This window comes from Rhinoderma darwinii, chromosome 5 (genome assembly GCF_050947455.1).
Source record: "Rhinoderma darwinii isolate aRhiDar2 chromosome 5, aRhiDar2.hap1, whole genome shotgun sequence".
Classification (NCBI taxonomy): domain Eukaryota; kingdom Metazoa; phylum Chordata; class Amphibia; order Anura; family Rhinodermatidae; genus Rhinoderma; species Rhinoderma darwinii.
In genome coordinates this window covers 188,292,299-188,314,428 of record NC_134691.1, presented here as the reverse complement: position 1 = coordinate 188,314,428, position 22,130 = coordinate 188,292,299, and the positions used below count along the sequence as shown (strand labels likewise).

Below are 22,130 nucleotides of genomic sequence, written 5' to 3'. Positions count from 1 at the left end.
CGTTCAATAGCGATCGCAGCTTTTTAGGGGTTAAACCACCATAGCCGGCCTACTACACGATAGCGGCCGGTGATGGTGGCTATGGCAACCAGACGCAATAACAATGGCGTCCGGCTATGCCATCGACGGAAGCTAGTGGGTCCTGACAAAGTCAGGACTCACTATGCTTGCTGTCAGTGAGTAGCTGACCGCTTTAATACACTGCACTACGCATGTAGTGCAGTGTATTAGAATAGCGATCAGGGCCTCCTTCCCTCAAGTCCCCTAGTGGGACAAAGTAAAAAAGTAAAAAAAAAAAGTTAAAAAAAGTTGTGTAAGGACAAGAAAATAAAAGTTTTAAAAGTAAAAATCACCCTTTTTCCCTTATCACTCCTTTATTAATAAAAATAGATAAACAAACTTTATATAATTGGTATCGCCGCGTCCGTAACGGCCTGAACTACAAATGTATTTCATTATTTATCCCATGCGGTGAACGGCATAAAAGTAAATAACAATAAACCATACCAGAATTAAAAAAATTGTCACTTCACCTCCCAAAAAATGGAATAAAAAGAGATCAAAAAGTCAGATGTTCCTAAAAAGTCCTCGCACGGCTTTCTTGATGGAAAAATAAAAAAGTTCTGGCTCTTAGAATATGGCAACACAAAAAGTAAATGATTTTTTCCAAAAAGTATTTTATTGTGCAAATGCCATAAGACCTAAAAAAAACTATAACTATATATCTGGTATCGCCATAATCGTATCGCCCTGGAGAATAAAGTGAATATGTCATTTATAGCGCACCGTGAACGCTGTAAAAAAAATACAATAAAAAACAATAGTAGAATTGCTGTTTTTTAGTCACCACGCCACTTAAATGTAGAATAAAAACGGATCAAAAAGTTGCATGCACCCCATGAAAACTGCAATGAATTCCTCAAGGGGTCTAGTTTCCAAAATAGGGTCACTTTTGGGGGGTTTCCACTGTTTTGGCACCACAAGACCTCTTCAAACCGGACATGGTGCCTAATAAAAAGGAGGCCTCAATCCTCTAGGTGGTCCTTTGCTTCGGACGCCAGTGTTTCAGTCCATTATCACACTAGGGCAACATGTGGGATATTTCTCAAAACTAAGGAATCTGGGCAATAAATATGGAGTTGCGTTTCTCTGGTAAAACCTTCTGTTTTACAGGAAAAAATTGTATAAAAAGGATTTTCTGACAAAAAAAGAAATGTCAATTTCAACTCTACTTTGCTTTAAATTCCTGTGAAACACCTAAAGGGTTAATAAACTTTCTAAATGCTGTTGTGAATACTTTGAGGGGGTCTAGTTTCTAAAATGGGGTGTTTGATTTGGGTGTCTAATATATAGGCCCCTCAAAGCAACTTCAGAACTAAACTGGAACCTAAAAATAAATAAATTAGGCAATACTTCGCTTCTTACATTATACTGATAATGAGCAGCGCCCACCTCGAGATAACCCCAGTTTTGACCATTTGTATAAACAGACCCCTATTAGACCGTTTTATTGCCCGGTTTTCCCAAGCATACACCCCTGAGAAGTGTATTTCTATTGATGAGTCCTTTGTAGATTTTAAAGGGAAGCTTCAATTGCGCCAATACCTGCCGAGTAAGAGGGCAAGGTATGGCACAAAAATGTATAAGGTGTGCGAGAGTGCATCAGTGTATACCTACAAATTTAAGATATATGAAGGGAAGGACACCAGTATTCTGCCCCCAGAATGCCCCCCTCCCCCTTACTGGGAGTTAATGCAAAAATTGTGTGGGATTTGGTGCACCCAATGCTGGACCAGGGTTACCAACTCTACCTGGATAATTTTTATACCAACGTCCCGCTCTTCAAGTGCCTCGCTTCCAGAAGTCCTGCGGCATGCGGCACTGCTAGAAGAAATCTGAGAGGCCTCCCTAAGACACTGCTTGGGCAAACACTCAGAAGGGGTGAGAGCAGGGCACAATCTAGCAGCAACATATTGTGTGTCAAGTACAAGACAAGAGAGATGCCACACCAGTACCCATGTACCTGTATGAGGTACCAGTACAGAGACCCCAAATCAGACTGCATTCTGGACTACAATAGGTACATGGGAGGGGGTGGACTTGTCAGATCAAGTCCTGAAGCCCTACAGCGCCATGCGGTGTGGTATAAGAAGCTGGCCGTGCACATCATTATAAAGAACCTAATCTTTAGGGACCAAGAAGAGGGAGCACCCAGTACTTCTAGAAGCGAGGCCACACGCATCGTACCAGGGCAATATTTTCCAGAAAAAGTTCCCCAAACTGGCAAGAAGGGAAAAAGTCAAGAGGTGCAAAGTCTGCTAGAAGAGGGGGATAAGGCAGGACATAATATATCAATGTGACACACGTTCCGAAAAACCAGGGCTCTATATGAAAGAGTTTTAAAATTTATCATACATCCCTTAGATTTTTAATCTACCGTGACGCACTCCACACAGCTTATCTCCCTCATCTTTCCCTTCTGAGCCCTGCCGTGTGCCCAGGCAGCTAACAGCCACATGCAGGGTATTGCCGTACCCAGGAGAACCCACATTACAGTTTATGGGGTGTATATCTCCGGTGGCGCATGCTGGGCACAATATATTGGACACTGAAATGGCATAGATATATAGAAAATTGCAAATCTCACACTGCACCATCTGCTGCGCAATACCTTTTACACAGTACCTGTGGGTTCAAAATGGTCACTACACCTCTAGATGAATGCCTTAAGGGGTGTCGTTTTTAAAATGGGGTCACTTCTCGTCGGTTTCAACCGTACTGGGGCTTCTGCATACATGACTTAGCACCAGAAAAGCTCCAGTAGTCCAAATAGTGGTCCTTTCCTTCTGAGCCCTCCCATGGGCCCAAACGGCAGTTTATCACCACAAATGGGGTATTGCCGCTTTCAGGACAAATTGGGTAACAAAATGGGGTATTTTATTTCTTGTGAAAAAAAGAAATTTTATCAAAAATTACATCTTATTGCAAAAAAATTTCATTTTTAAAATTTCACAGCCCAGTTCAAATACGTGCTGTGAAGACTGTGTGGTCAAAATGGTAACACCCATAAATGAATTCCTTGAGGGATGCAGTTTCCAAAATGGGGTCACTTTTGTGGGATTCCTACTTTTGGCTCCTCAACACCTCTTCAAACCTAGAATATTGCCTAAAATATATTTTGAATAAAAAAGAGGTCACAAAATGCACTAGGTGCTTTTTTGCTTCTGGGGCTTGTTTTAGTCCACGAGCACACTAGAGCCACATGTGGGACATGTCTAAAAACTGTAGAATCTGGACAATACATATTTAGTAGTGTTTCTCTGGTAAAACCTTCTGTGTTGCAGAAAAAAAATGGAATAAAATTGAAATTCAGCAAGAAAAATGAAATTTGCAAATTTCACCTCCACTTTGCTTTAATTCCTGTGAAATGCCTAAAGAGTTAAAAAAAACAAAAACAACCTTCTAAATGCTGTTTTGAATACTTTGAGGGGTCTATTTTTTAAAATGGGGTGTTTTATGGGGGTTTCTAATACATAGGCTACTCAAAGCCACTTCAGAACTGAACAGGTATCTTAAAATAAAAAAAGCTTTTGACATTTTCTTAAAAATATGAGAAATTGCTGTTTATGTTCTAAGCCTTATAACGTCCAAGAAAAAATAAAATGTTCAAATCTAAAGTAGACGTATGGGAAATGTGAACTAGTAACTATTTTGGGTGGTATAACCACCTGTTTTACAAACAGATGCATTTAAGTTCAGAAAAATTCTATTTTTTCTAAATTTTCTCAAAATGTTGCAATTTTTCGCAAATAAACACTGAATATATCGACCAAATTTTACCACTAACCTAAAACCCAATGTGTCACATGAAAACATCTCCGAATCGCTTGGATAGGTTTAAAGAGGCTCTGTCACCAGATTTTGCAACCCCTATCTGCTATTGCAGCAGATCGGCGCTGCAATGTAGAGTATAGTAACGTTTTTATTTTTAAAAAACGAGCATTTTTGGCCAAGTTCTGACCATTTTTGTAGTTATGCAAATGAGGCTTGCAAAAGTCCAAGTGGGTGTGTTTAAAAGTAAAAGTCCAAGTGGGCGTGTATTATGTGCGTACATCGGGGCGTTTTTAATACTTTTACTAGCTGGGCGCTCTGATGAGAAGTATCATCCACTTCTCTTCAGAACGCCCAGCTTCTGGCAGTGCAGACACAGTGTGTTCTCGAGAGATCACGCTGTGACGTCACTCACAGGTCCTGCATCGTATCAGACGAGCGAGGACACATCGGCACCAGAGGCTACAGATGATTCTGCAGCAGCATCGGCGTTAGCAGGTAAGTCGATGTAGCTACTTACCTGCAAACGCTGATGCTGCTGCAGAATCATCTGTAGCCTCTGGTGCCGGTGTCCTTGCTCGTCTGACACGATGCAGGACCTGTGAGTGACGACACAGCGTGATCTCTCGAACACACTGTGTCTGCACTTCCAGAAGCTGGGCGTTCTGAAGAGAAGTGGATGATACTTCTCATCAGAGCGCCCAGCTAGTAAAAGTATTAAAAACGCCCCGATGTACGCACATAATACACGCCCACTTGGACTTTTACTTTTAAACACACCCACTTGGACTTTTGCAAGCCTCATTTGCATAACTACAAAAATGGTCATAACTTGGCCAAAAATGCTCGTTTTTAAAAAATAAAAACGTTACTGTACTCTACATTGCAGCGCCTATCTGCTGCAATAGCAGATAGGGGTTGCAAAATCTGGTGACAGAGCCTCTTTAAGCATTCTGACGTTATTACCACATTAAGTGAAATATGTCAGATTTGAAAAATGGGCTCTGAGCCTTAAGGCCAAAACTAGGCTATGTCCTTAAGGGGTTAACCTATTGTGGTGGTTCCTGTCCCAATTATAGGTGAAGCCCTTACTTCCTGTGGTGGTGTCATGGAGGGTTTCACAGAAACTGAATTACCGGTAAGTCTAATACTATTTTTCCCGATTTTCTATGGCCCAGACAAACATCCGTAAATGTACGGAAAGGTGTCTGTGACCTATAGAAATGAATGGGTCCGTAATTATGAATTCTGTCGTCATGGATAAACTATGGTAGTGTGCATGGGGCTTTACCAACCGATGCGTGAAACACTTACAGCACACCGATGTCGTCCATGTGCTGTCTGGTTTTCATGTGCCCATAGATTTCAATGGGCGACAAGGTGCGCAAAAATGCACCAATATGGGACATGCAGTAAGTCTAACGCAACGGACACTCACGCATATCACAATAGCCCTATTGAAATAAATGGGTCTCTGTGCTGCCAGTTATTTCAACAGACAGCACATGTCTGAATGAGCTTTTAGTGGTAATAGATGCGTAGAGAAATCTCCATGATCATAATAGGGGGTATACGTACTACTCTGCATCGCATCATGCCTATTCACGGATTGACCTTTAGCTTGTATCTACTTCCTAATATTTCCTATATCCGACATGTCCCTTGCTCCTGGTCTGATCATGACATTGTTCTGAGTTTAACCCTCCTTGAAAACCCACTTCAGAGCTTGAATGAGTCTTAATTACAATACCCAGGTATACTTGCTCAAATATCATAGAAACTGAAATTCTCTTTTGCTGACATTAGGCCTCCTTAGTGCTCCCCTGAAGGATCGGACTCCAAGTTCTCCCCTGAATGAATTTGGCAAGCTCATAAGGCCTTTATACGCAGGTCCCTGAATAGCCTGGCTTCCAGTAAAAAGAAGGCCAAGACGGCTGCTCAACTAGCCTTAGAACAAAGACCCTTATTGTTACAGATCACTACTAAACGTAATTCTTCAATATATGCATCAAGACAGATCAGAGGTTAAAATGCAACTTAATTTGCTCTTGGCCCAACATGCGTAAAAAGCCTTGACATTGACTCAGGCGACTTATATTGAGAGTGCCAACGAAACCTATACATTTCTGGCAGCTAATGTTAGAGCTAGGTGCTGATCTTTACAAAATTTGATTATCCTGAGGTAATATTTTAGCTATTCCAGAGATCAGATCAATTCAATATTCCATGACCTCTACCGTAAATGATATACTTCACCCCTTCCCCCTAGACATCCGTGAATTCCTTTTTTAACTGCTGCAGGTTTGACTAAAATATCTTATCAACTGTACACTTAATTTGTCCTATAATCTCAGAAGAGATAGTTGGCAGTTAAATTTTTTTAAACCGTTGCAGGCATCCGGGCCATTTGTTATAAAAAAAAAAAACCTGTAAATCCTATCGCCATTTTGGCGGTCATCTATAACTTTATTCTTCTGGGATGTTGAGTACCAGAGGGATTCCTAAACCCCAAAAGGACCATCTATCCTCTAACTATAGGCCCATATCTCTCCTAAATTTGGACTTTAAACTACTCTCTTTCATCCTTGCCTCGTGTCTCAACAGATTACATATACATAAGGATCAGGTGTGATTTAATTCCTTCACGCCATAGCCTTGGGTATTGAACAGGCTATCTTTGGATTACCTGTTGGAGGTATTGAGTGTCATGGAGTTCGCAGGTCCCTTTGTTTTCTGCTTTACGAATATTGTACTCTAATCACAGAGCTACTTTAACCCGTTAGTGACCGCCCATAGGTGTTTTACAGAGGCCACAAACTGGTTTTATTCTGAGTTAAATCTCCCTGCTCTCAGCTAGAGGTAGCTGAGGGCTGGGAGCAGACCAGCTCGAACGGGGAGATCTAAAGAAGTATCGATCTTGCCAGTTTCACCCCTCAGATGCAGCGCTCAATAGCGAGCGCCGCATCTGAGTGTTTTTGAAGGGAGGGTGCTCCCTCCCCCCCCCCCCCCATCTCCCTCCTGTGAGAAGATCGCAGGGTTCCTGTGTCTTCTGTGGCAGCGCCGGCCTAATAAAGGCCCCCAGGTCTGCCCTTAGTGCTTAGCCTAAGGCATCTTTTAGACGAGCGTAATATACATGCGTGCTTTTCACGCGTGTCATACGCACCTATATTAGGCTATGGGGCAGTGCAGACAATCCGTGCGTTTTGCGCAGCGTTAGTCCGCTGCGTAAAACTCACGACATGTTCTAGATTTCTGCGTGTTTTGCGCATCACGCACCCATTGAAGTCAATGGGTGCGTGAAAACCACGCAGGTCGCACGGAAGCACTTCCGTGCGAACTGCGTGGTTCGTGCAACAGCTGGCATTCTCTGAATGTAAACAGAAAAGCACCACGTGCTTTTCTGTTTACAAACATCCAAACGGAGTGTCAAAATGATGGCGGCTGCGAGAAAATCTCTCAGCCGCGCATCATACACTGATGACACACGCAGCTGTTAAGTGCGTTTTTTGCGTGCGCAAAACGCACACGCTCGTGTAAATCAGGCCTAACAGATGCCTGTCTGATTTAGACGGACAGGCAGTAATACACAAGTATTGCAGTGTATTATACAAGCGATCGGGTGATCGCACAGTAAAGTCCCCTAGTGTGACTAATAAAAAAGGTTTTAAAAAAAGTTTAACCCCTTCAGGATCAAGCTTATGCCTTTAGGACCAACTCCGTTTTTTAAATCTGAAGTGTCCCTTTATGTGGTAATAACTTGAATGCTTTTACCTATCCAAGCGATTCTGAGATTGTTTTCTCGTGACATATTGTACTTTATTAGTGGAAATATTTGGTCGATAATTCATTGCTTATTTGTGAAAAATACCAATTTAGGGAATTCACAAAAATTATGATATTTCATTTTAAATGTCTCTGCTTGTAAAACAAAGTTTTTTTGTGTGGTATTACGATTTCACATTCCATATGTCTACTTTATGTTGGCATCGTTTTGTTTTTTTGAACGTCCATTTATTTTTCTAGGACATTAAAAGGCTTAGAACTTTAGCAGCAGTTCCTCACATTTTCACGAAAATGACGAGTTCAGTTCTGAAGTGGCTTTGAGGAGTCCAAATATTAGAAACCCCCATAAATCACCCCATTTTGAGAACTTTACCCCTCAAAGTATTCAAAACCGCATTTAGAAAGTGTTTAACCCTTTAGGCATTTCACAGGAATCCAAGCAAATTAGTGGCGACATTTTAAAAATGTAATTTTTTTTAATTTTTTTTGGGCAAAATTTATTTGCAAAACTTTTTTTCTGTAACACAGAAGGTTTTATCCGAGAAATGCAACTCCATATTTATTGCCCAGTTATGGCCCTCGTGTGCTAATTGACTGAAACACAGGCCTCCGAAGCAAAGGTGCACCTAGTGGATTTTGGGGCCTCCATTTAATTAGAATATATTTTAGGCACCATGTCAGGTTTGAAGAGGTCTTGTGGGGCCAAAACGGGGGAACACCCCCAAAAAGGACCCTGTTTTGGAAACTACACCCCTCAATACATTTTTCTAGTGGTATAGTTAGCATTTTGACCCCAGTTTTTTTGCTGAATTTATTGGAATTAGTCTGTGAAGATCAAAATCTGCTTTTTTTTTGTTCTGAAAATACATAGTATTTTCTAATTATTACAAGGAATAAAGGATAAACAGCACCCCAACCTAAAGCAATTTCTCCTGATTACGGCATTAACCCATATGTGGTAATAAACTGCTGTTTGGACCCACAGCAGGGCTCAAAAGGGAAGGAGCGCCATTTGGATTTTGCAGTGCAGACTTTGCTGAATTGGTTTCTGGGGGGCCATGTCTCATTTGCAGAGCCCCTAAAGTACCAGTATAGTAGAAATTCCCTAGGTGTGATCCCATTTTGGAGACTATACCCTCAAAAGAATTAAATTGGAGGTGTAGTGAGTATTTTGATTCCTCAGGTGTTTTATAGATTTTATTAGAATTGGGCCAGGAAAATGTAAAAATATACTTTTCCCAATAATATGTATATTTAGCTCATCATTTTTCATTTTCACAAGGAATACAGGAGAAAAGACCCCAAGATTTGTTACACAATTTCTCCTGAGTAAGGATATACCCCATATGTGGTTGTGAACTGCTATTTGGACACACGGCAAGGGTCTGAAAGGAAAAAGCGCAATTTAGTTTTTGGAGTGGAGCTTCTACAAAATAGTTTTTTGACGCCATGTTGCATTGTGCTGAGGTACCAGTACAGTGAAAACCCCCGAGAAGTTACCCCATTTGGGAAACTACACCCCTTTATGGAATATTATCATGAGGTCAAGTGAGCATTTTGAACCCACAGGTTTTGCATACATTAGTACACAATAGATGTTGCAGATTGAAAATTTTCCACAGATCTGCTTTTTCAATGACCAATGTGTTGTGCCCAGCCTGTACCACTGGAGACCCACATCCCATAAATTGTTAAGCGGGTTCTCCAGAATACAGTAATACCTCGTATGTGGTCATAAGCTGCTGTTTGGGCACAGTGCCTGGCCTAGAAGGAGCGCAATTTGGCTTTTGTAGAGCAGATTTTGCTTGGTGGTAGTTTTGTTTAGTGTTTTACCGGCGTTTCAGTTTATAATGAGGGTGCATATGTAAGCTATTTGGAGTACATCAGGGTATATGTAAGCTGCACAGTTTACATATACCCTGATGTATTCTGCCCAGAGTACATCAGGGTATTAGTAAACTGTGAGGATTACATTAGGGTATATGTAAACTGGGCGGAGTGTATCCGGGTATATGTAAGCTGTGTGGAGTACATCAGGGTATGTGTAAACTGGTGCATCAGGTTATACTAGGATGATGTAGTAATTGAGTAAATGGAGAATAAAATTAATTATCCGTGGATAGTGATGTGCACTTTGAACCAATCCTTCATGCACAGGCCAGATTTTTGGGTCCAGGAGTCGCACTTCTAAAGGGCGTCCGTGGTATTGTACAAAACATCTGCACTCCAGCATTGCCGAATCTTTGCGATGTATGTGGCTAGTGAAGAAGTCAGAGACCCCAAAATGTCATAGATTCCGCTGCATTTACAGGGTCTACCAGTGGGGGCTAGCAAATGATCACGTGGGGTTTTAGGTGAAGAATTGCTGCACATATAAATTAGTCTAGGCCGTCGTTTAGCATTATTGCATTCTGAGAGTCATAACTTTTTTTTTTTTTTTTTCCGTTGATGAGCTGTGTGAGTGCTTGATTTTCATGGGACTAGCTGTAGTTTTTAGTAGTATCATTTTGTGGTACATGCGATACTGTGCAATATAAACAACGTGTTTACTTTATTCTGTGGTTCAATACCATTATGGCAATATCAAATTTATGAAGTTTAAATGTTTTACTACTTTTACACAATAAAAACTCTTTACTAAATAAAATAATGTTTGTGTCACCATATCCTGAGCCATAACTTTTTTTTTTTGTGTCCACTGAGCAAAGGGAGGGCTTGTTTTTATTGGTACCATTTTGGAGTACTTGTGACTTTATCACTTTTCTATTCCATTTGTTTTTTAAACAATGTGACCAAAAATTGTATTTCTGCCATTTTTTTTTTGGATTTTTATTTGTATTTTTTTATGGTGTTTACCGTGCAGTATAAACAATAAGATACTTTTATAGTTCAGGCCGATACAAACACTGCAATACCTAATGGTTTTTTTTTCTAATCCTAAAGGACTTGATCAGGGAAACGGGGTGATTATATGGATAGGACCATGAAAAAAAAAGGTTTTAAATGGTATTAACCCCTTCCCTACATTTGTCGTAAGTATACCTCATGGAAAGCCAGTACTTTCCCCAAAATGTCCTATTCTTGCGACTAATGGGAAAACGGTTATAGTAAATAAAATATGAACGTTTTTAAGTAAAGATGGCGGCAGTTCATAACAGCAGGCCATCTTTACTCGATGCCCAGGGCGGTGTCGCACCCCTTCCCGCATCTGCGATCGCTGCTATTGGCCGGTCAATTCAGACCATACAATTGCGGTCGTTTGTGGCTTTAGCCAATTACTGTGCCACAGGGCACATTGATATGGTGGTGATTGGTGCTGTCTAGGAGGCCACCGCCCCTGATTGCTACGGTTGGTTGGTCTGCCGACCGACCAATCGCAGCCATGGCGTGTATTTGAAAAACCCTCCACCAGCTCTGTCCACCTCATTCCGGTTAGGAATGGTGAGCAGAGGTGGTATGACAGTTTGTGAGCTGATACTAAGGCCTTCTGTGCTGCAATCCTGCTGAGAAGTCTGCTTCCTGCTGCTGTGTGATCACCTCTGCTGTGGTCATCAACTTTGCTGCGTTTTTTTTTTTTTTTAGCAGAAGAACTTGTTTTGTCCTTAAATTTCCCGACCCTGCACTCCTCCCCTCTCTTTTTTTTTTTTTTTTTTTTTTTTAATATACATGCTGCGGCCGCTGAGTGCGGATTAGTGACCGCCATCACTGACCGCCAAGTTTTGGCACAGGACTGGTTTTCTGCACCGTCTGTAGATTGCACCCCCCCCCCTGCTATAGATCCCGCCGCTGTTGCTCCCGATAGGAGCTGTATCCCTGGCCAATGCATCGGCAACCTCTGGCCGGGGATTCAGCTCCTAGTGGGAACTACAGTGGTGCAATGCACAAGGAAGGGGGGTACGATCTACATGTGGGGGTGCGATCTACAAGGGTGGGGGGATGGTGTTGTGATCTACATGTGGGTGTGGTGGTGTGATCTACATTTGGTGCTATGTACAAGGGAGGGGGTGGTACTGCGATTTACGAGGTGGCGTACGATCTAAATGGGGATGCTGATGCGATCTGCAAGGGGGTGTGGCAATGTCTAAATGGGCACTGTGGCACTATTGGGGGTGGCACTATGTGGGCTTTGTCTGTACATGTGGGCTCCGTGGCACTAAGGCCTCATTTACACGAGCGTGTGCGTTTTGCGCACGCAAAAAAAGCAGCGTTTTGCGTGCGCAAAAGGCACTTGACAGCTCCGTGTGTCATCAGTGTATGATGCGTGGCTGCGTGATTTTCGCGCAGCTGCCATCATAGAGAGGAGGCTAGTCGACGTCCGTCACTGTGCAGGGTGCTGAAAGAGTTAACTGATCGGCAGTAACTCTTTCAGCACCCTCGACAGTGAATTCCGATCACCATATCGAGTAACCTGTTTAAAAAAAAAAGAGGTTCGTACTTACTGAGAACTTCCCGGCCGTTGCCTTGGTGACGCGTCCTTGGTGACGCGCCTCTCGACATCTGGCCCCACCTCCCTGGATGACGCGGCAGTCCATGTGACCGCTGCAGCCTGTGCTTGGCTTGTGATTGGCTGTAGCTGTCACTTGGACTGAATTGTCATCCCGGGAGGTCAGACTGGAGGAAGAAGCCGGGAGTTATCGGTAAGTCAGAACTTTTTTTTTTTTCACACGTTCACGTATATTGGGATCGGAAGTCACTGTCTAGGGTGCTGAAACAGTTTAACTCTTTCAGCACCCTGGACAGTGACTGTCTCCTGCCGGGTTCGGTCAAAACGAGTTCGGCCGAACCCGGTGAAGTTCGGTTCGCTCATCTCTAAGACACCCCGTTCGGATGTTTGTAAACAGAAAAGCACGTGGTGCTTTTCTGTTTACATTCAGTTTGACAGCTCTTGCGCGAATCACGCAGTTCGCACGGAAGTGCTTCCGTGCGACCTTCGTGGTTTTCACGCACCCATTGACTTCAATGGGTGCGTGATGCGCGAAAAACGCAGATTTTTAGAACCTGTCGTGAGGTTTTTTTTCAGCGCACTCACGCTGAGCAAAACTCACGGACTGTCTGCATGCCCCCATAGACTTGTATAGGTCCGTGCGAGTTGCACGGACGTATATCACGTTCGGGTAAATGAGGCCTAAATGTGGGCTCCGTGGCGCTGGCACTAAATGTGGGCACTGTGGCACTATATACCCTGAATAATGAAATCCATTCTTGGTGATGCCAGGAGTACCGATCACATGTTCCGTGATCGGGCCGCGAAATCCGGCTGACACCTAGACCATTTTTCACGGTCGTGTGAATCCGGCAATGTCGGAGACTGGCTGAGGTGGTGATGGATAGAGAGGGATGTTAGTGCAAGCAGCGCATCATTGAGTATAGATTCTTTTAACCTGTTCCTTGCCGGGGAACACAAGTTATAATCTGTTCGATATAAATTTTTCCAATTGTATTTATGATATAATAAAGCTTGGCAGAGGTTAAAAATTGTGAAGTTACGTACAATAAATATATAAATAACTTTTTGACATATATTGCTATAAAGAGAATGTATTAAATTCTCTTAGTATTACTGTTAAATAAACTGAGAAAAATTCAGAAAATCTAGATTAAAAACGAAAATTGCCCAAAGTGTTAGGAAAAAAGAGGTTTTTATTTTTTGGCGAAATCGCCTAGCCCTATGTCTATAATGAGTGTAGGGTCAATAGAGTTTGATACATGCCATTTTTGGCCTGGAAAGATCGCTTCCATGACCAACGGAGAGTGGATAGTGCATTTTGAGTGTAATTGTGCAATTTTGTATCGAGTGTTTCTCCGGACTCTCAAGGAAAAGTCCAGTACTCTAGCGTGGGCTTTGGCCAAGTAGTACCTTTTTACAATCAGGGAGGCCCCTTCCACCTCTGTTTTTTGGCGTTACAAAGGTATCCCAAGGTATGCAACCAAACAAAAACACCCAATTTGATGATTGGAACAGTTTGAAGGAAATTTAACATTCTAGGAAGAACATTCATTTTGATGATTGACTCAACCAAACCAGGAAAATGCTCACTCCTGCCAAGATTCCAGGTCTCGTGTGATCTTGGATAGGAGAGGTTTAAAATTGTGCAAACAGACTTGGATCAGCATGGATACGTATACCCAAATATTTGATGCCGTTGGAGGTCCATGAAAAGGGATAGTTTTCCTTCAAAAAAGCTGTCTCGGAGAGAGTCACATTAAGGGCTCCTGAATTGTTCACTTTAGCCCTGAAGTTGGACCAGGAGCCAAAATGATGTAGCTCGCTCATCAGAGAGCGGAGGGAAGGATCAGGCTGAGTAACATAGAGCAATAAGTCATCAGTAAAATCTGAACATTTGCATTCTATTGGCCCTCTGGGTATCCCCTTGATATCTGGGTTATCTCTGATGGAGAAAAGGAGGTGTTTCATTACTAATACGTATAAAAAGAGATAATGGGCATTCCTGTCTAGCGCCATTTTGAGATGGGGAATGGATCTGACAATTTGCCATTAATCTTTAGGCGTGCAGAGGGATTATGATAAAGGACCATACTTCTAGCTATGAAGTTGTCTCTGCAAAGTTTCTTGAGTAATGCAAGGTCAAAAGCCTTTTCGTCATCCACGAACAGTACGATTAACAGAATTTTCTGAGACCGGGCTTAATTTATTTTGTCAATCGTTTTCTGGGTGTTGTCGCGTTCCTCTCACCCTGTGACGAGGCCAACTTAATCCAGTTAGTTATAGTCTTTAACCTCTTCCCGCGTTGCTCCACAATTGTACGTCCTGCAGAGGGGTTAGTTCCCACATCAGGACGTACTATTGTGGAGTAGTCGCCGGCGCACACTGTCCTAACGGACAGTGTCCGGGAACCGGGAGGTCCGCTGTCTCCGACAGCTGACACTCCAGCCTTGCCGGTCAGCGGACCATAGTCGCTGATTTCGGCAATTAACCCCATAAATGCCGCGACTAAGTGATCGTGGGGGCTACCGATGCTTGTCGTGGCAATCGGAGGTCAGACAATGACCTCTGGGTTACCATGTACAGGAGCCTCGGAGGAGCAGCCTCCTGCCGCTCCTCCGAGGCTTCCTGTCAGTGTGACTGTCACGTCACAATGACAGTTGGAGTGCATTACACTACATAGGTAGTGTAATGCATTCCAGCAGTTATCAGAGCTGCAAGTCTAAGTGTCCCCTAGTGGGACAAGTGAAGAAAGTGTAAAAATCTAAGTTATATAAACAAACACTGCATTTTTTTCCTATAAGTCTTTTCATTATAGGAAAAAAATGAACACGTTAAAAAAAAAAAAAAAGTACACGTATCTGGTATCACCGCGTTCGTAACGACCCCAACTATAAAACTGTTATTTTTCCCGCACGATGAACACCCCCAAAAAAATCAATAAAAAAACGACACCAGAATTGCTGTTTTGTTGGTCACCACCCCTCCCAAAATAGAGAATAAAAAGTGATCAAAAAGTCGCATATACCCGAAAATAATACCGATAAAAACTACAACCTGTCCCGCAAAAAACAAGCCCTTATACAGCTTCTTTGACTGAAAAATAAAAAAGTTACGGCTCAGAATATGGTGACACAGAAAATAAATAATTTTATAAAAAAGTGATTTTATTGTGCAAACGCTGCAAAACCTAAAAAACTCTATATACATATGGTATCGCCGTAATCGTACCGACCCGCAGAATAAAGTAAAATGGTCATTTATAGTGCACGGTGAACGCCGCAACAAATAAACTAAAAAACATTGGCAGAATTGCTTGTTTGTGGTCACCCGGCTTGCAAAAAAATGTAATAAGAAGTGATCAAAAAAAATCGCATGTACCCCAAAATGGTACCAATGAAAAGTCAGATTGTCCCACAACAAATAAGCCCTCACGCTGCTCCAGTGGTGAAAAAATAAAGAAGTTCTGGCTCTCAGAATATGGCGATGCAAAATGTGCAGTGTTTTCTAAAAGCGGGTAACATCCGACACCATTTATCAGTGCGACACCGGCCACGCATCTATGTATTATTTATTTACCGCATTATTATACCCTCTTATTATGCCCTGATGTTCTCCGCACAGATTATATATGCCCCCACATTATAAACTGAAATACCAGCGAAACCCAAAACAGAAAAACTACCAAGCAAAATATGCGCTCCAAAAGGAAAATGGTATCCCTCCCTTCTGAACCCTGCAGCGTGCCCAAACAGCAGTTTGCGTCCACATATATGGCATCGCCATACCCAGGAGAAACCGCTTAACTTTTTATGAGGTATTTGTCTTCAGTGGCACAAACTGGGCACAACATATTATGCACTAAAATTGCATATCAGTGGAAAATTGCAATATTCACACCATCCGCTGCGCATTAACCCCTTTGCGTACTATGTCTTAATAGCACGTCATGGTGCGGGGGTTCATGTATGGAGCGGGCTCACGTGCTGAGCCTGCTCCATCCGCTGCAGGTGTCGGCTGTGTATTACAGCTGACACCCAGGACTAACGGACAGGAACGGTGATCGCGCTGTTACAGGAGTCTGTAAAAATAACAATATACTGCAATACATTAGTATCGCAGCATATTGTACCCGCGATCCAATGATCTCTGGTACAAGTTCCCTAAGGGGACTAATAAAATGTGTAGAAGAATTAAAGTTGTTAGTATTGAGAGAAAAAAAACTTTTCCCATTTTTCTTCTAAAGTAATGTAAAAAAATAAACAGAATTGATATCGCTATGTCCGTAAAAGGCCGAACTATTACAATATACCATTATTTAACTCGCACGGTGAACACCGTAAATAATTGAAACCGCCAAAATCGCTGTAGTTTTCGTTTTTACCGCACGGCGAAAGATGTAAAAACGAAAACCCCAAAAAATGGAATCGGATTTTTTTTCCTATATTACTATATTTTCCCATTTTATTTTTTGTTATTTTTTTCAGTTTCCCAGTACTTTTTATGGCACTTCAAATGGTATCAATAGAAGCTACAATTCCTCCCGCAAGAAATAAGCTCTCACATCACTCTACTGACGGAAAAATAAAAAAGTTATAGTTCATGGAAAGGCGGGGAGTGAAAAACGAAAATAAGAAAGCAAAATATGGATCAGTCCTGAAAGGGTTAATTCATTTCTAATGAAAAAAATGCATGGCCACGTGGGGTATTTCCGTACCCGGGAGAAATCGCTTTACAAAAATTGGTTGTTTATTTCTCCTTTATCCCTTGTGAAAATGAGAAAATTCAACATTTTAGTGGAAAAAAATAGTGATATTAATTTTCTCCGCCTAATTCTAATAAATTCTGCAAAAGACCCGTGGAGTCTAAATGCTCACTATACCCCTAGAAAAATTCCTTGAGGGGTGTCTCCAAAATGGGGTAATTTGGGGGGCTTCCACTGTTTTGGTCCCTCCAGGGCGTTGCAAAGGCGGCATGGCACCGAAAAACAATCCAGCAAAATCCGTTCTCCAAAATCCAAATGGCATTACTTCCCTTCTGAGCGCTGCCATGGGCCCAATCAGCAGTTTATTACCGCATATGGGATATTTCCGTAATCGGGAGAAAATGCTTTACAAATGTTGTGGTTCTTTTTTTCCTTGATTCCTTGTAAAATTTTAACATTTCTATGCTTTTTCAGAAAAAAAGTAGATTTTCATTTTCACTGCCTAATGCCACTAATTTCTGCAAAAAACCTGTGTGGTCAAAATGCTAACTATACCCTAGATAAATTCCTTGAGAGGTGTAGTTTCCAAAATGTGGTCACTTTTGGGGGGTTTCCCCTGTTTTGGTCTCTCCAGGGCGTTGCAAACACGACATGGAACCGAAAACCAATCCTGCAAAATCCGTGCTCCAAAATCCAAATGGCGCTCCTTCCCTTCTGATACTTGCTGTGGGTCCAATCAGCAGTTTATTACCACATATGGGATATTGCCGTAATCGGGAGACATTGCTTTACATATGTTGTGGTGCATTTTCTTTATAATTTCTTGTAAATATTAAAAATTTCTATGTTTTTTCAGAAAAAAAGTAGATTTTCATTTTTACAGACTAATTCTAATAAATTTAGCGAAAAACCTGTGCGGTCAAAATGCTAACTATACCTAGATAAATTCCTTGAGGGGTGTAGTTTCCAAAATGGGGTAACTTTTGGGGTGTTCATTGTTTTGGCACCACAAGACCTCTTCAAACCTGACAAGGTGCCTAAAATATATTCTAAAAAAAAAAGGAGGCCCAAAATCCACTAGGTGCTTCTTTGCTTCTGAAGCCGGTGCTTCAGTCCATTAGCGCACTAGGGCCACATGTGGGATATTTCTAAAAACTGCAGAATCTGGGCAATAGATATTGAGTTGCATTTCTCTGGTAAAACCTTGTATTAGAAATGAATTTCTGCAAAAAAAATAAAATTTGTAAGTTTCACCTCTACTTTGCTTTAATTCCTGTGAAATGCCTAAATGGTTAAAACACTTTGTGAATTCTGATTCGAATACCTTGAGGGGTGCAGTTTTCAAAATTGGGTGACTTCTGGGTATTTTCTAATATATAAGGCCCTCCAAGCCACCTCAGAACTGAACTAGTCCCTGAAAAAATAGCCTTTTTAAATTTTCTTTAAAATATGAGAAATTACTGCTAAAGTTCTAAGCCTTGTAACGTCCTAGAAAAATAAAAGGACGTTCCAAAAAGATGCAAGCATAAGGGTATGTTCACACGGCGGGGGTCCGTAACGGCTGAAATTACGGGGATGTTTCAGCCTGAAAACATCCCCGTAATTTCAGCCGTACCGGCATGTGCAGGCGCTTGAACGCCGCGTCAATTACGGCCATAATTAGCGCTGCTATTCATTGGAGTCAATGAATAACGGCTCCAATTACGGCCAAAGAAGTGACAGGTCACTTCTTTGACGCGGGCGTCTATTTACGCGCCGTGATTTGACAGCGGCGCGTAAATATACGCCTCGTGTGAACAGACAAACGTCTGCCCATTGCTTTCAATGGGCAGATGTTTGTCAGCGCTATTGAGGCGCTATTTTCGGGCGTAATTCGGGGCAAAAACGCCCGATTTACGTCCGTAAATAGGCCGTGTGAACATACCCTAAAGTAGATATGTGGGAAATGTTAACTAGTAACTATTTTGTGTGGTATCACTATCTGTTTTACAAGCAGATATGTTTAAATTTAGAAAAATGGTAATTTTTGCACATTTTTTCTAAATTGTGGTGTTTTTCAGAAATAAATACCAAAATTCGCACAATTTATTCACTAACTTTAAGTACAACATGTCACGAGAAAATAATCTCAGTCGCTTGGATAGGTAAAAGCATTCCAACGTTATTGCCACATAAAGGAACACATGTCAGATTTGAAAAAATCGGCTGGGTCCTGAAGGCCAAAACACGCTGGGTCCTGAAGGGGTTAAAGAGTACCTTTCGCCTGCCCATACATGTGCCGCATGTAATGGGCAGGGCTGCACAAACCCTAGGGCGCTTTAAAAAAAATAATTCCTACCAAAGGGGGCTGTGACACTGTCCAATTAGCTACGGTCCGTGCAGCAGCAAGAGCTGGAGAGCGTCTGCTCGCGCGCGCAGCTCGGAGTTGTGCGCGAATGCACGTTCTCTCCCTTCAGCTCTCTGCAGACAAGGACAAGACTGTGTGCTCTCACGAGAGATCAGTGTTGTCCTTGTCTGCCGAGCTCTGAAGAGTGAGTGAGCGCGTGATGCGCACGCACCCTCTCCTCTCCAGCTTTTGCTGTGGCACTGTCCGTAGCTAATTGGACAGTCACAGCGATTTTATACGCCGCATTGACCGTTCAGGGGGTCATTTATGTATCGGGCGCCAAATATAACGCCACCGATATCTAAACCGAGGATAGGGATAAATTTAAAGTGCCCCAGAGGGGGGGCGTGGCCTAGCGGTGAATGTGAGAGGACGTGTGTGTGACCGGAGCTCCCGCTGTACTCATCCTTTAAGGTCCATATATCCCGTAAAATTCGGGGAAAATAGCTTCCCCAGGGTCTTACCAGAGTCTGGTGGTGGAGGAGCACGAGTACCCGGCCATAATGACGCGCTCCAAGAAGCAGAAGTCGCCGCCAGCGAGTCCCGGTTCCCGCGTTCAAGATGGCGCCGAAGAGAAGGAAGGCCGCAATAGAGGCCTCCGGCAGGAAGTTGTGGAGAAGCTGGAGAGGTTCGCCCGCACGCCGAGAGCAGGGGGGGCGGCTGCACAGCAGCGAAGGTCGGCTGGAGATCAGGCGGCTGGAGGCTCATCATATGGATCCAGGTACTCTCCTTTGGCGGGGGACATGAGGAGGAGGAGGAGGAGATGAGTGGCGCCATGCAGGATCAGCCAGGTGCTGGAGGGAAAAGTGGAGTAAGGAAGGAGGAACCCTCCCTAAAGGACATTTTGGCAGCGGTGAAGCAGAATTCTATGGTCCTTAATACCTTAGCAAGCCAGATGGGTGGATTGAAGGAGGACATTTTGCTGCTCAGGAATGATTTGCAGAAAGTTGCGGAACGCACTACGGCCGTGGAAGGGAGAGTCTCAGACATGGAGGATGCGATTCCTCACATAAAGCAGGATGTACAGGCACACTCGCAGGCAGTGGCGACATTGTTGGCTAAGACAGACGATATGGAAAATCGGCTGAGACGGAATAATGTGCGCCTTGTGGGGGTTCCGGAAAGAGTGGAGGGAACGAATCCGGATGACTTCTTTGAAAAGTGGCTGATAGACACATTTGGTAGAGAGGAATTGACCCCTTTATTTGCGGTGGAGAGAGCGCACAGGGTGCCGACCAGACCTGGCCCTCCCGGAAGGCCGCCGAGACCGGTGCTGATAAAGATTCTACATTATAAAGATAGAGACAAGATCCTGAGGAAAGCTAGAGAGCGTCAAGACATCTCCTTTAATGGGGTGAAAGTGTCCTTCTTCCCGGACTTCTCTATGGAAGTGCAACGGAAAAGATCACAGTTTATGGATATAAAGAGACGTCTAAGGGCATTACAAGTGCAATATTCCATGATGTATCCTGCCCGTTTGAGAGTGGTGGCGCTGGGCACGACTTCTTTTTTTGAGACACCGAGAGAAGCGGTTAGATGGTTGGATAGCCATGAAAGTCAGCTGAGACCGGCAGAGGGACGGAGTTGATCCGGAACAGACCGGCTGACAAAAGGAGGCTGGGGATGTGGGACTGAACCAGGTGTCGTAGGAAAAATTGCAAGATGTGGCATATGATTGGACTTGGAGTTGGTGGGCATGGTTGCGGGGACCGCGGAAGACCGGAAGAGGAGGAATGTGTTTATGGACATTGAGGGGTACAGATATGCTGAAGGGATGGTAGTTTATTTGCAAGAAAATGGCAGCGGGAGGGATGGTCAGTTAAGCGGGAAAAGCACATAACGAGTTACGGTATTGTTGAATGTACGGTGGGCGGAGTTGACCTGCCGATGCTTGTTATGGGTAATGGCAGACATGTTCTGTTGCCCCAACCCTTGGAAAGGGGTAGGTTTACGGGGGAAGTTGCAGGGGGGGGAGGGGAGGGAGGGGGAGAAGACCCAGCCGGTCGGATATGTAAAATTACGAGAAAAGGATAGGATGTGTTGGGATATGTTGAGGGATGATGGGATCACTTAATTGTTTGTCCTGGAATGTACGGGGCCTGCGGGAAGCCAGAAAAAGACAGGCGGTATTTGATTTTATTAGGAAACAGGAGTCGAGGGTGATAGGACTACAGGAGACGCATATGACTAGGGATTCAGTTTCCATGATGCATAGGGCCTGGGTAGGCCATAGTTTTCATTCTTACCATACTACATATTCAAGGGGGGTGAGTCTTCTCATACATAGGGCTGTGCCATTTGTATGTCACGACTCCTTCCAGGATGGGGAGGGGCGGTATGTGGGGGTACATTGCAAGATGTATCATTGGAATTGTATGTTAGTAGTGTTGTATGTCCCCCCTCCGTTTTCTAGCGGATGTATCAAGAAAGTGGTGGAGGAACTGGCTAGGTACCCGGAGGTGCCGTTAATAGTGATGGGGGATTTTAACGCAGTATTGAATACCAATATGGACAAATTCGGCATGACAGGGGGAGGGGTAACAGCTTTTGGCCATCTGGTTGCTGAAATGGGTTGGCGGGACATATGGAGGGATAAACATCCAAATAGCTTTCAGTATTCTTGTGCGTCTTCCACATATCAGTCTTTATCCAGGATAGACTTAATCTTGTGCTCACCGGCAGCGATACCATTTGTAGCACAGATAGAATATTTGCAAAGAGCGTTGTCGGATCATTCTCCTTTGTTAATGAAGGTAGAGACGGAGGGGAGGAAAGGGCGGGGGCAAGGGTGCTGGAAACTCAATGCCTTTTGGCTAAAGCTGATAGACAATAAACAAATTTTAGACCTCATAAAGGAATACTTTCAGTTCAACTCGGGAACGGTACCGCAAGAGATACTGTGGGACGCAATGAAGGCGTGGCTGAGAGGGGTGTTCATCCAGCACATTTCAGCAGTAAAAACACGGTCTAGACAACTAGGA

At 43.2% G+C, this 22,130-nt stretch overlaps 1 protein-coding gene across 2 annotated transcripts in view; it reads left to right on the top strand.

Moving 5' to 3' along the window:
- LOC142651752 (uncharacterized) overlaps window positions 1–22,130 on the top strand; it is a 296,323-nt gene that overhangs the window by 9,057 nt on the left and 265,136 nt on the right. The gene's annotated exons all lie outside the window — the stretch shown is intronic.